The 14,597-nt window shown below is 40.6% G+C and overlaps 1 protein-coding gene across 2 annotated transcripts in view; it reads right to left on the bottom strand.

Annotated features, from left to right (window-relative positions):
* eci2 (enoyl-CoA delta isomerase 2) overlaps positions 1 to 14,597 on the bottom strand; it is a 138,719-nt gene that overhangs the window by 108,428 nt on the left and 15,694 nt on the right. The window lies entirely within an intron of this gene.

Raw genomic sequence — 14,597 nt, 5'->3', positions numbered from 1 at the left:
AAGAATTTGGAAGGGATGACACAATACCAACATCAATTGTTTCAAGGAGCGGTGTCTCAGAAAAGCAGCTTCCATCAAGGACCCACACCACCCAGGACAATGTCCTCTTCTCATTGTTATCATCAGGAAGGAGGTACAAAAGTCTGAAAGTGCAAACTCAGCGATTCAGTAACAGCTTCTTCCCTTCTGCCATCCAATTTCTGAATGCACATTTAACCCATGAACACTACCTCACTACCTTTTTAAATTTGTTTTTGCACTACTTAATTTAACTATTTAATATACTTTAATCCATTTGTTTCTATATTTATCATATATTGCATTATACTGCTGCTGCAAAGTTAACACATTTCATGACATATGCTGGTGATATTAAACCTGATTCTGATATCACTAGCTTGGTTTTGTTAATTTTTCATAACTACAAGATCATTTGTTTTTGATTTCATAATAAAAGATTGAACATACATTTTTCGATATGGAAATTCATTATTTGGAAATGAGTCATACAGTGTCAATTACCCTGGCTTAGTCTCTCAGCAGTTTTGGTTTGTTTTCAAGTAACTGCTACACAACTTGTGGGCATTTATGAAGGAAGATAAGCTACAGAAAAAGCATTAACAAGCCAATAGAGTTTATGGATGGAATAAAGTAAAAGGATTTAAGAGTTGCAGGAGTGGTATATTGACCATAGCAGCTACCAAATGGTGCAATAATTTCAACAATTGAATAATCTTGTTTTTTTTTGCCAGTGGGGGTAGTAGGGATTGCTGCCACTTGCGTGCGGGAGGGAAGGGAAATGGGGAGGGGGGGACTTTGAGGTTCTAACATTTAACTGTCATTCATTCTTTGGGGGCACCCCTCTGTTTTTGTGAACGGTTAGGAAGAAAAAGCATTTCAGGATGTATATTGGATACTTTCTCTAACATTAAATGTACCTTTGAAACTATGTTTAATTTCCATTTGGATTGGAATTAAAAAGCTAAATTAAGCTGCTGCTTCTGCCTGGGCACATTGCAGCCTTCTGTTCTACCGTGTTCTGCAAATTTAGATACCTCTCTTTGTCAATGTCAAAAATGGCAATTTCTGCCTGCCATTTTGGTTCAGTTTTCTCTTTAGCATTAGTCAGACCTTCTAGGCATGTCCCAAAGCCTTACTTTTAGCAATAGATAACACTAACAAAGAAGAATTTAGTCTCCCCTGTTGTTCAGCTTTTCTGCTACTGAAAACTTGCACAAGGGGGTATTCAAGTGAGCAGAGAGAAAGGGTAGGAATGGTAGGAAATAGAATAGTAAGAAAATAGTCTGGACACTATTCTCTCCAGCAGAGATAGAGTTCAACTCTGCTGCTTGCCTGCTGCTGCAGTTCAGGACATCACTTCTGAGCTAGAAAAGAACTCTTTTAGGAAAAAATGAGATGCATTGTTGCTGTGCCAAAAAGGGTGTTGATATTTCATTTTGCTTCCTCCTAATATCAATAATACTATTCTGACATCTATTGCCTGAAACAAGACTGTTTTCATGCTGTAAGTGAATGTCCCCAAGGCTTTTGAACTGTTGTATATGACATAGGCTCAGAGTGCATCCTGACTGCAGGCTTGGAGTAAACATACTGAACTACCTCTTGGGGGTCTAATCATGTTTCACAGATACTTGAGGAACAAATGAATCAACATTGACATTAAAAGTTTTTGTTTTTTTCTGTGCCCTAACAATATAGGAACTCACACCATAGAACTGTCCTGCTGGAGCACTTTCAGCACTCAGCACATTTGAAGCCCTTAGCATATTAACTTAAGCCACCTATGTGGTAATTTCTTACTCTAACTTAAGCTGTTTTTTTCCCCCTTTTTCATAGCTGCTGCTCTTGCTCTTCCAGCTCATGTGTGTCCACTGATGTGTGATTAGTACAGCTATGTTTCAATGTTGACACAAAAGATTTTCACCTTGCAACAGAAGTTTGAGCACTGACATTTGATACATGGCCATTTGGTTTGGTTTCACAATATCTTGTGTGTCCTCTGCTATATGCCTAGTAAAAACATGCCTTGGAAATTGAAAAACATTGTCTGATGGAAAGTGAGACACATTCACTTGTTGCAGCAACATGACCTTCAATGGAACATGTTTGGGTCAACCATTGTTCCATATCCTCTATGAATGCACTATAAGTGATCGATGTTTGAAAAACATTTGTTTTGCTTTTCTTGTTTTGCATTGGGATGTAATGAGCAACAGCTTCACAGAATAATCAGGTCTTCAAAATGAGATTGCATTTATAAAGCATTTTCTGTAATTTTCATAAGATCATTAATTGATGGCATTAAACCTTTAGTTTTGTTTACATTTGCTTCATACTCCCTTTGAAGAAGATTTTTGATTAGAGTAACCTCAACTTTAGCTTCTCTTTTGCAAGCCCTGTCTCGGGGTGATTGACACTTCGATGCACTCATGTTACTTTCTCTAGTTGCAATTAACTTTCTTTGCCTGCAGCACCAGTGATATTCTATTTAATAAATGCAGGCAAAAAACAAACTGTGTGTGCATCTACAGCACTTAAACCAGACCGAACAAGCAGCCTTCAATTCAAACATCGGCATCTGGAATATTTCAGCACCTCAATAAAACGAAGCGCTGAACCTTCAGGCAAAAAGCCTACAATCAGGCAGTGCTAACCATTCAAAACTGTGTTCAGACCACAAATACACAGCATGAATCAACAAAAGTTTGCTTACTTGCCGCAAGTTGCTCCAGTTTCGCCAAGGGGTCCATGGTAATCCTTTGCCATAGACTGGTATAACAATTTTTTTATGTTGGCAAAATGTAGCAGTTAATTGAAAACAAACCAAAACTACTAAGAGACTAAACCAGGGCAATCAGCACTGTATGACACCCTCCAAATTACTGAGCTTGATCAAAAAAGGTACATTTGATCCCTTATTACAAAATCAAAGATGAATGATCTTGTAGTGGTGACAAACTAACAAAACTAAATTAGCGATATAACAGTCTAAAAATACCAAGTAGTATGCAGATGTCCCCCGCTTTTCGAAGGTTCGCTTTACGAAACCTCACTGTTACGAAAGACCTACATTAGTACCCTGCTTTCGCTTTCAGAAGGTGTTTTCACTGTAACGAAAAAAAGCAGCATGCGCCCCGAGCAGCCACCTTCCCCCGGATTCAGAACGGCATTCTCGCCGGCATTGCTTAAACACGTGTCTTTGAGCAGCCATTTGCAAGATGAGCTCTGAGGTATTGGAAATGCCTGAAAGAGCTCGTAAGGGTGTTACACTTAGCCTAAAACCAGACATAATTAAGCGTTTCGATCGTGGTGAACGAAGTAAGGACTAAGTGAGTTTGGCTTGTTGGAAGCTGACGAAGATGATGTTGAAGAGGTTTTGGCATCCCATGACCAAGAACTGATAGATGAAGAGCTGATGCAATTGGAAGAGGAAACCGAATGCAGTAGCAAACTGAACGTGAAGCAACTGTGTGAGATTTTCGCTGCAATGATAAAGAACGACTTTAATTTTGAAAGGGTACGTCGGTTTAGGGGATATTTGCAAGATGGCTTGAGTCCTTACAAAGAACTGTATGATAGAAAAATGCGCGAGGCTCGGCAGTCAAGCAAGCCTTCCACATCAGCCACAGCAGACGACGAACCTCGACCTTTGACATTGAGGCGGGCAGTCATAGGAGAAGATGAGCTGCCTGCCCTAATGGAAACAGATGACGAGATGACACCCTAGTGTCCCACCACCCCAACACCCAGGCCGTGGACAGATACTGTACCGATTCCCAGAGAACGCAGCAGTAGCCGGGAGGCACACAGCACATCTTTAAGAAAAAAGCCGAAATAAACATGCTAATTAATTAGGTGCCGCCCAACACATAATTGTCGGCCCAGATCATAGACGATGCAGTCGGAAATCGGCACTGATTTGGGCCGACAATTACATGCTGGGCGGCACCTAATTAATTAGCATGATTATTTCGGCTTTTTTCTTAAAGATGTGCTGTGTGCCTCCTGGCTACCGCTGGACCCCTGCATGCTTCGCAGCAATGTATCGGTCAGCGGCCGGGAGGGTGGGGGCCACTGCACCAGCCAACCTGAGATGACTCAGTCTAACACATCATCATCAGTGTGCTCTGCGCTGTCTTCCCAATTCCAGTAAGTGATACTACACTGTACATACATTATTTCTACTTTATATAGGCTGTGTATTTTTAGGTGTTATTTGGTATGATTTGGCAGCTTCATAGCTTAAAGGTTACTGGAGAGCTCTTGCGCCGTGTTTTTGCCAACAGCGCTTGCGTGAGATTTTCTGCCGACGGCGCTTGCGTGAGATTTTCGCTACGGAGAACAGTGCAGTAATGATTGTGGAAAACTATTTCTACTTTATATAGGGTGTGTAGTTATCACATCATTCCTGCTTTTACTATATGTTACTGTTATTTTAGGTTTTGTGTGTTATTTGGCATGATTTGGTAGGTTATTTTTGGGTCTGTAAACGCTCACAAAATTTTGCCATATAAATAAATGGTAATTGCTTCTTCGCTGTATGACATCTCCGCTTACGAACCATTTAATAGGAACGCTCTACCTTCGGATGGCGGGGGAAACCTGTAATAGCGTAATTAGCGATACTAAGTGATCCAATTAGTGAAGTAACAAGGTTAGCGACTTTATGTGTAACTAGCATTCCAATTAGCAATACTAAGCAATACTAGCTTTCCAATGAGCATATTGGCAAAGTTAGCATTCCAATTAGCATAATCAGCGAGGTTAGTATCCAACTAGCAATTGAGTTATCAAGATAAAAATATCATTCTCTATGGCTCACTCCCCCTCAACTACAAAGCACGAATACAAACTATACTCACTTGCTTCTATCACGTCCCAAATTACCAAATTACCATAATAAACACGACACAAAATACAATACAGACAGAAAATAAATACATGGCTCTGACATGTTGTTGCAATAAAATGCTGACTACCCTATTAATCTTCCAATCCCAACATCAACTCAATCACTACTGAGTTTATCCGATGCCAATTCCAAATTGCAGACTCATACCCAATCCCTTTCTTCTTTAAAGTGTTGTCAAACTCTACTTCCCAACTTTTGTAGTTCTCAAGTGTATGAGCTTTCCCCAATCATCCTCTGTCACAATAGCCAAGTGGTGTTCAAATATACCACAGACATCCTATGAGACCATTACAAAGAAACTTATCCTCATTTTCTCACGTAATTTTCCAACATGATACAGCAATATGGAACTGCATCCACCAGATTCTATTCTTATTCATCCACTCACATTAAAGAGTCACCTGTAATGAATTATTTTTCCAATCTTGTTTTAGGCAGAGCCATGCTTTGTTTCTATTCATTTGTCATCTATTAAATGCAACTCAGGAGTATCATCTGCAAACAATTTAATTTCCCACATTTATGCCAAAGGCAAATATTATGCCTCATTGTCAATCCTCTTAATTACTGTCCATTTAAATATTAGCAAGACTCAAGCTATTGACACTGAAAAAGGGATCAAACTCTGTTCCTTGGCTCAACTTTATCCTTCTCCTTGCTGGAGGCTGAACAAGTGTGCACAATAAGTTTGCAACAAATGGCAAAACAAGCCACATTCTGGCTTCAACAAATCTGCCTATTCCTTCCTCCACAACAGTTTGACTCAAACCCCCCACACCACAGTTCATCAATCCCCAGAACTTAATTTCTGTTTTGCTGGAAACAGATCAATTACTTCTATGCATGTCTGTTCAGTCTATCTGGTTTAAACCTCAACAGATTTAATTGAAGATTTTAAAATACAGCAAGTCTTCTCGCAGCCTCATTCACCAGAGGAGCTATTCAACAACTTTTAAATACATACTTGTACATCTGCACATGAATTACCCTGCACTCAATGAAAAGAGGTGCAAAGTAATATTCTTCTTTTTGGCAAGTCACCTGATGAGCAATTTCTCTGCTTCTTGCAGCAAATGTGAAATGTCTTTGGCGTAAAGACATTTCCTTTCACAAGGAATATAATAATGCATGTTAATATTAAAATACAAGATAATGTTGAATTCATTTATTTCCAACTCAATAAAACTTGACAGAAAACTTAATATGCACCCTTTGAAAGTTTACTGACCCAACACTGTATAAAGCTACTGAGAGGACCCAAGGTATCAGACAACAAGCTTTTATTCTTTAGTACTTTTAAGGTTATGAAATTGTGGAAGCTGAACAGGTTGACTTTGCTGCCATACATAAATCCATGAAGAAAGTTTGTGTGTTAACAACAGCCAAACTCTTGAAACCACTAACCAACACTCCATGCAGATTATCTTGAATGCTTTAAGACTTTGCTGACTCAGGTGTGTCAAGTGAATGCTTCAAGACTATTTCTCAGGGTCAGGGTATGCTCATCTGGCAACTAACAGAATACTGTTCCTCAAAGCTGACGTGTAAAGGTTCACTTTAACTAAACCAAAGATTGCAGAAGTATAACATTCCTCTTGATAGTTGCAATAAACATATCCATCAGCAATAAGCCTGAATGATCAGAATCAATCACTTCTGAGAACAGCAAAAAGGCACAAAGATTGAGCTTGAAAGGCGGCTGCTCTTTGTTTTCTCAAAAATGAAGATATCTTTGGTGTGGGCAGACTTGCACCTCAGTTTGGCCCCTCTTTTCTCATTAGTCTCTCATCCACTTTTGTCACATTCAATAAGACAGCTACAATACAGTGGGGGGGGGAGGGGAGAGGAGGGATGAGAATTCTAATACCTATCCAGATGATAAAAACAACCATTCCTCAATTCCTTGTGACATGAACATTAACAACAGTATCAGCTCAAGCTACTTTTTATTGTCATTTCAACCATAACTGCTGGTTCAGAACAGTAAAAATGAGACAACTCTGCTTGGTCACTGCCAAGAAGGCCCACCAGCGCCTTTACTTCCTGGGACAACTAAAGAAATTTGGCCTGTCCCCTAAAACCCTCACTAATTTTTATAGATGCACCGTAGAAAGCATTCTTCTAGGGTGCATCACAACCTGGTATGGAAGTTGTCCTGTCCAAGGCCGAAAGAAGCTGCAGAAGATCGTGAACACAGCGCAGCACATCACACAAACCAATCTTCCGTCCTTGGACTCACTTTACACCGCACGCTGTCGGAGCAGTGCTGCCAGGATAATCAAGGATACGGCCCAGCCAGCCAACACACATTTCATCCCTCTTCCCTCCGGGCGAAGGCCCAGGAGCTTGAAGACTCGTACGGCCAGATTTGGTAACAGCTTCTTTCCAACTGTGATAAGACTGCTGAACGGATCCTGATCCGGATCTGGGCCGTACCCTCCACTCAGTTTTTTGCACTACCTTACTTTCCATCTTTCTATTTTCTATTTATGATTTATAATTTAAATTTTTAATATTTACTATCTATTTGTAATCCAGGGAGCGGGAAGCGCAGAATCAAATATCGCTGTGATGATTGTATATTCCAGTATCAATTGTTTGGTGACAATAAAGTATAAAGTACGTTTTTCAGAACCATGGTGCTACATGAAACAATACAAAAACTACACTGAACTACGTAAGAAAAAACACAAAAACTACACTGGACTACAGACCTATCCAGGACTGCCTAAAGTGCACAAAATAGTGCAGGCACTACAATAAATAATAATAAATAATAAACAAGACAGTAGGCACAGTAGAGGGTATAGTAGGTTGGTGTCAACTCAGGCTCTGGGTATTGAGGAGTCTGATGGCTTAGGGGAAGAAACTGTTAACATAGTCTGGTCGTGAGAACCCAAATGCTTCGGTGCTTTTTTCCAGATGGCAGGAGGGAGCAGAGTTGTATGGAGTGATCTTGGGGTACAAGTTCAGAGGAGGGGTGCATGGGGTCCTTCATAACGCTGTTTGCTTTGCGGATGCAGCGTGTGATGTAAATGTCTGTGATGGCGGGAAGAGAGACCCCGATGATCTTCTCAGCTGACCTCACTATCCGCTGCAGGGTCTTGCGATCCCAGGTGGTGTAATTTCCGAACCAGGCAGTGATGCAGCTGCTCAGGATGCTCTCAATACAACCTTTTCTCAGCCTTCGCAGAAAGTAGAGACACTGTTGGGTGTTCTTTGCTGATAACTACAGGTAGGATTAAGATTACATATATTTTACTTATAAAGATCTTTACAAGACAAATATATAATTTAAAACACCTACCTACATGTCTTTCAGAATTCTATATACCTCTTGGGTCATCATTCAGCCTCCAATGCTCCAGTGAAAACAATCCAAGTTTGTCTAATCTCTTTTTACAGCTAATATTCTCCAATCCAATGCAACATCCCGGGGCACCTCTTCTGCATCTATTCCAAAGCCTTTACATCCTTCCTGTAATGCAGCAACCATGATTACACACAGAATTCTAAATGTGGCCTAACAAAGTCTAATTCAACTACAACATGACTTTGCAATTTTTATACTCAATACTCCGAATGATGAAGGCAAACATACACAACTTCTTTACCATCCTATCCACCTATACTTCCACTTTCAGGGAGCTACAAACTTGTACCCCAAGAGCACTCCATACATCAATGCTCCTCAGGGCCCTGTCATTTATAAACACTCTTGCATTTGACCTTCTAAAGTGCAATATCTCACATTTGACCAGAATAAGCTCCATAAACCATTTCTCCACACAACTTCTAACTGACCTGCATCTTCCTCTATCCTTTGACAACTTTCCTCACTACTGGCAATTCATAATGGATTACATCATTTTTCTAACCACAGATTTTAAACTACTCAAGCTATGGTTCTGTACTTTGGCAGCTTTCCAATCTGCTACGTTTTCCAGAACCAAGAGAATTTTCAAAGACCATTCATTATATAAGCTGTTCGGGACTGTTAAACACAGGAGACGTTTCAGGACTTATGGGATGGGAGAGCAACCAGTTAATAAAAACAAAAAAGTCTTAATACTAAGACAATACCTGCATGAATACACACCATTGGCTGCAGAGATCCTTCTTTCAGTAAGGTGGAAAACAAGGTTGTTTTCAGTCTCTAGATTGTCAAAGGCATTTGAATGTGTAGAAATGTTATTCACAAGATGCTCTCTAATGTGGATGTGTGATTCTGTGGAACCATTTGCCACCATCCAGAATGTTGAAGTATGGAAAGTATTAGATCAACTGTTATCTTTGCGTTTGAAGATTGTGAAATCTCACTGTCTTTTGATTTCAGCGAGTTTCTCCAAGAGTGAGTTTCTTAGTTTCTTTTAGAATGCCTGTGTATTGTGCTGAATAAATAAAGACATTCTGCATCTGCGGATCAAGTCTTTTTGTGGCTCATTTAGTCACATCAACTACTTCTGCAACCTTTTCCTTTAGATTCCTAGATGTATGTCATTTCATCCAGAGAATCTGTCAGTCTTTGGTCCTGCAAGTTTTGTTCTAATAATTAGTCTATGTTTCCTTTTGCATTGTTTTCCTAAAATGACAACTTCCAATATCCATTACTAAAAAATACAAACTATTTGTTTAACATTTTATCATTCTTATTTCCCCATTATTAATTTCCCCACCTCAGCTTCTAAGTAAAATGTTTACTTTTCCTACTCCAGTTTAATAATTGAAGCTTTCATGTTTTATATTGTCTCATTTAACCTCATTTTATCTTCTTCCTCTTCATTAATTTTTGTCTCTCTAGTTTCTAAAATCTCCCCTCCCCCCAATCCTCAGGTCTACTGATATTGTTTGCAATGTAATAAGCTTGCTTTTATTATCCCCAATCTGATGCCATCCTTAAGAAATCTTTACTAACATAGAAACATAGAAATTTATAGCACATTACAGGCCCATCGGTCCACAATATTATGCCGACCATGTAACCTACTCTAGAGACTGCCTAGAGTTTCCCTAGCGCATAGCCCTCTATTTTTCTAAGCTCCACGTACTTATCCAAGAGGCTCTTAAAGATCCTATTTCATCTGCTTCCACCACTGCAGCTGACAGTGCATTTCACGCACCCACCACTCTGTGTGGAAAAACTTACCCCTGACATCCCCTCGGTACCCACTTCCAAGCACCTTAAAACTATGCCCCCTCGTGTCAGCCATTTCAGACCTGGGGAAAAACCTCCACTATCCACATGATCAATACTCCTCATCATCTTTTCCACCTCTGTCAGGTCACCTCTCATTCTCCATCACTCTAAGGAGAAGGACAAGTACAATCAACCTATTCTCATAAGGTACACCCTCCAATCCAGGCAACATCCTTGTAAATCTCCTCTGCACTCTGACTATAGTATCCACATCCTTCCTGTAGTGAGGTGACCAGAACTGAACACAGTACTCCAAATGGGGTCTGACCAAGGTCTTACACAACTGTAACATTACCTCACGGCTCTTGAACTCACTCCCATGGTTGATGAATACCAAGACACAATACGCCTTCTTAACAACACTGTCAAGTTGCACAGCAGCTTTCAGAGTGTCCTATTGACACAGATCCCAAGATCTCTCAGATACTCCACACTACCAAGAGTCTTACCATTTATATTATATCCTGTCTTCAAACTGGACCTACCAAAATGAACAACTTCACACTTATCTGGGTTGAAGTCCATTTGCCACTTCTCAGCCCAGTTCTGTATCCTATCACTGTCCCACTATAACCTCTGACAACCCTCCAGATTATCCACAATACCCCCAATCTTTGTGTCATCAGCAAACTTACTAACCCACACTTACACTTCTTCATCCAGGTCATATTCCGCTTAACCTATTATTCTAAAGAGAATAATATAGAGAATAATAATAGAGCCTAACATAATTTTTCATTCTTAGAAGCATCTGAGTGAATCTTTCTGCATTCACTCGAAGATTCCATCAAATTTTCCCAAAATGTGACCAGAATGGACATAATACACAGCCACAGCCACATAAAAGGCGTAACATACCTGCCATGCTTTTCGACTTGATGCATTTATGAAACCCTGGATCCCATGTTTCACTACCCACTTCCTTAACACATCCCACCACTTTCAAAAATTTATGAGCATCTAAATCTAACTTCCTACACCCCAATCAGAATTATTCTATATCGTCAGCTATATGACAAAATGTATTCTTTCACGAGACTTCAATGAAAATGTATTATGTGCACTGAAAAAAAGCATTCACAACAAGACTTTTTAAAAAATCCTTTACTTTGACTTGGAGTGCATGCTGTTCCAGCTCTTTTAAACTGCTGGGAGCACAAACACCTTGCATGTCCTTTTATTGTCCATGCTGTTAAGCCATTGAAACAGTCACTTTTAAGAAAAACACAAGTTGCCTTCAACAAGCACTTGCTGACACTTTTGTACTGGTCCATGTTTGAAAAAGTCACTGTAAGTTTCACCTAGATTACCCGTATGAGCTTCATCAACTTTAAACTGATTCACCAGTAACCTCTTTCCCCATTTATGAACAAGAACTTTACACTGCATTCATGTTGTCATGGATATTTCGATATGATATTGTCTGCTACATTTCAGATGAGGTATGGTAGCATTGTGACTATAATTACTAGACCAGTAATCTGCAACCCTAGATCAAAGATCCAAAAGATACAATGGAGGTGAGGGAGGAGGGGAATGGGCAATTGTAGTACTTTTGCTGCTTGCCAAAGTACCAGCAGAGTGATTAATGGGGAAGGACCAATATGTAGGGATAAATGCTGGAAAAAATGCTACACCTGCTCATTCATTTCCTCCCTCACCTCCATTCAGAGCCCCAAACAGTCCTTCCAGATGAGGCAAAACTTCACCTGTAAATCTGCTGTATTGTCTGCTGTTTCCCGCCTCCTACGCTCATCAAAGGTTGGGGGACTGCTTCATTGAGCACCTCCATTCCAACCACTAAAAGTGAAACTTCCTGATGGCAGAACATAATTTCAATTCTGATTCTCGTTCCGACATGTCAGCTTGGTCTCCTCTTGTGCCATGATGAAGCCAACCTCAGGGTGGAAGAGCAATACCTTGCATTCCATTTTGGTAGCCCTCAAACTGATGCATGAATGTCGATTTCTCCTTCTGGTAAAAAAAATTCCTTGCCCCCTCCTCTCTTCTTCTATTCCCCACTCTAGCCTCATTCCTCTTCTCACCTGCCTATCACCTCCCCTGGATCCTCTCCTCCTTCCCTTTCTCCTAAAATCCATTCTTCTCTCCTATGAGATTACTTTATCTCCAGCCTTTTCCACTCATCTGGCTTCAACTATCAAATTCAAGCTATCCCTTTCCCCCTCCCCCACTTTTTTTATTCTGGCATTTTCCTCCTTCCTTTCCTGTCATGAAGAATGGTATCAGCTCAATACATTGATTGCTCAATCATTCCCATAGATGCTGCCTGGCCTGCTGACCTCCTCCAGCGTTTTGTGCATGTTGCTTTGGATTTCTAAAATATGCAGAATTTCTTGTGTGTCACTCTGGGAAAGGTTTCACCGCTAATGCTAATAGTTTTTCTGCAAAAGCCATGTTTGGGTTATGGTGAGAGATAATGGGTGCTTTGGAATGTCAGTCAACCAATCAGGGGAGCGAGTTTTTGTGTTGTGTACCTGACACCTGTGTGAGCTGGGGTCCTTTGTTTAATGGGAGATGAAGACGCTGGAGAGAACCAGTCATAGGATTCGACCTGGTGGGGCATTGTGATTCGATGGAGCAAGTTGTCACAGTTGACTGAAGATCGGTGAATATGTATGACTTTTGGAAGATTTGAGCTCCAACTTGTACACAGCATCCACACAAACCGGGGTTTGGGGGTGGGAGAACAGTCTCAATCTCATGGGTTTGGTGAGACTGGAGTGTGTATTCCCTAGACATACACAGCCAAGGCACCCAGGTGGGGTTTCACTTGTGTTTATGTTTTTTTCCCTCCCTCTTTTCAATTTCAAGGACAGAGCACTTCTCTTTGAAGTAGCTGATGGATCCACTTCAAACCTTGAGTCTCAGCTGGTGTCTGTTTTCATGAAATATTGCCAGCATGCCTTTTTGTATCGCTTCTGACTACCAGAGAATCTCTCACCTTGAGTGAGATGAGTTGAGAGCCGAGATGAGAACTCAGGGTCAATATTTAGTCAAACAGAGCAGGACACCAAGGACGTTTGCTTCAACAAGTACTCTGCATTAATATGGCAATTTTCACCATGTTATGATTTTCCAGGTAACTTGAAGTGCAAGACCATAAGAAAAAGCAGCAGAACTAGGTCATTTGGCCCATCAAATCTGCTCCACCATTCAACCATGGCTGCTCCTTTTCTTCCCTCCTCCTCAACCCCATTTCCTGGCATTCTCCCCGTAACCTTTGATGCTATGTCCAATCAAGAACCTAACAATCTCTGCCTTAAATACACCCAATGACCTGGCATCCGCAGCTGCACATGGCAACAAGTCTCACAAATTCACCTAAAGAAATTTCCCCACATCTCTGTTTTGAATGGATGCTGTTCTATCCTGAAGCTGTGCCCACTTGTCCTTGACTCTCCCACCATGGGAAACATCCTTTCCACATCTACTCTGTCTCGGCCTTTCAACATTCGAAAGGTTTTAATGAGGTTCCCTCCTCCCCCCCCCCACCACCCATCCTTCTAAATTCCAGCGAGTACAGATCCAGAGCCATCAAACGTTCCTTGTATGATAACCCTTTCATTCCTGGAATCAACCTTGTGAACCTCTTCTGGACCCTCTCCAATGCTAGCACATCCCTTCTGAGATGAGGGGCCCAAAACTGTTCACAATGAGGGTTCACCAGTGCCTTTAGTTCATCTACCATCTCCTTGTCCCCCAATATTATTTCTTCTGCTTCATTTTCTAGTGGTCCTATATCTATCTCATCTCTAATTTTTTTTAACATACTTGAAAAAGCTTTTACTACCCACTTTGAAATTATTTGCTAGCTTGCTTTCATATTTCATCTTTTCCTTTCCAATGATTCTTTTAGTTGCTTTCTGTAGGTTTCTATAAACTTCCCAATCCTCTATCTTCCCACTAATTTTTGCTTTGTTGTATGTCCTCTCTTTTGTTTTTACATTAGCTCTGACTTCCCTTGTCAGCCACGGTTCTACTATTTTGCCATTTGAGTATTTCTTCATTTTTGGAATACACGTCTTGCACCTTCCTCATTTTTCTCCAAAATGCACGCCATTGCTGACATCCCTGCCAGCAGCTCCTTCCAATTTACTTTGGCCAATTCCTCACTCATACCACTGTAACTTCCCTTATTCCACTGAAATACTGCTATGTCAGACTTTACTTTCTCTCTATCAAATTTCAAGTTGAACACAATCAAATTGTGATCACTGGCTCCTAAGGGTTCTTTTACCTGAAGCTCCCTCATCACCTCCGTTTCGTTACACAACACCCATTCCAGTATATCCCCTAGTAGGCTCAACGACAAACTGCTCTAAAGAGCCATCTTTAGGGCATTCAATAAACTCACTCTCTTGAGATTCATTACCAACCTGATTTTCCCAATCAACCTGCATGTTAAAATCTCCCATGACTACCATAACATTGCTCTCTTGACATGCC

Source organism: Mobula birostris, chromosome 19 (genome assembly GCF_030028105.1).
Source record: "Mobula birostris isolate sMobBir1 chromosome 19, sMobBir1.hap1, whole genome shotgun sequence".
In the NCBI taxonomy this organism is placed as follows: Eukaryota; Metazoa; Chordata; class Chondrichthyes; order Myliobatiformes; family Myliobatidae; genus Mobula; species Mobula birostris.
This window is presented reverse-complemented; position numbering and strand designations above follow the sequence as displayed.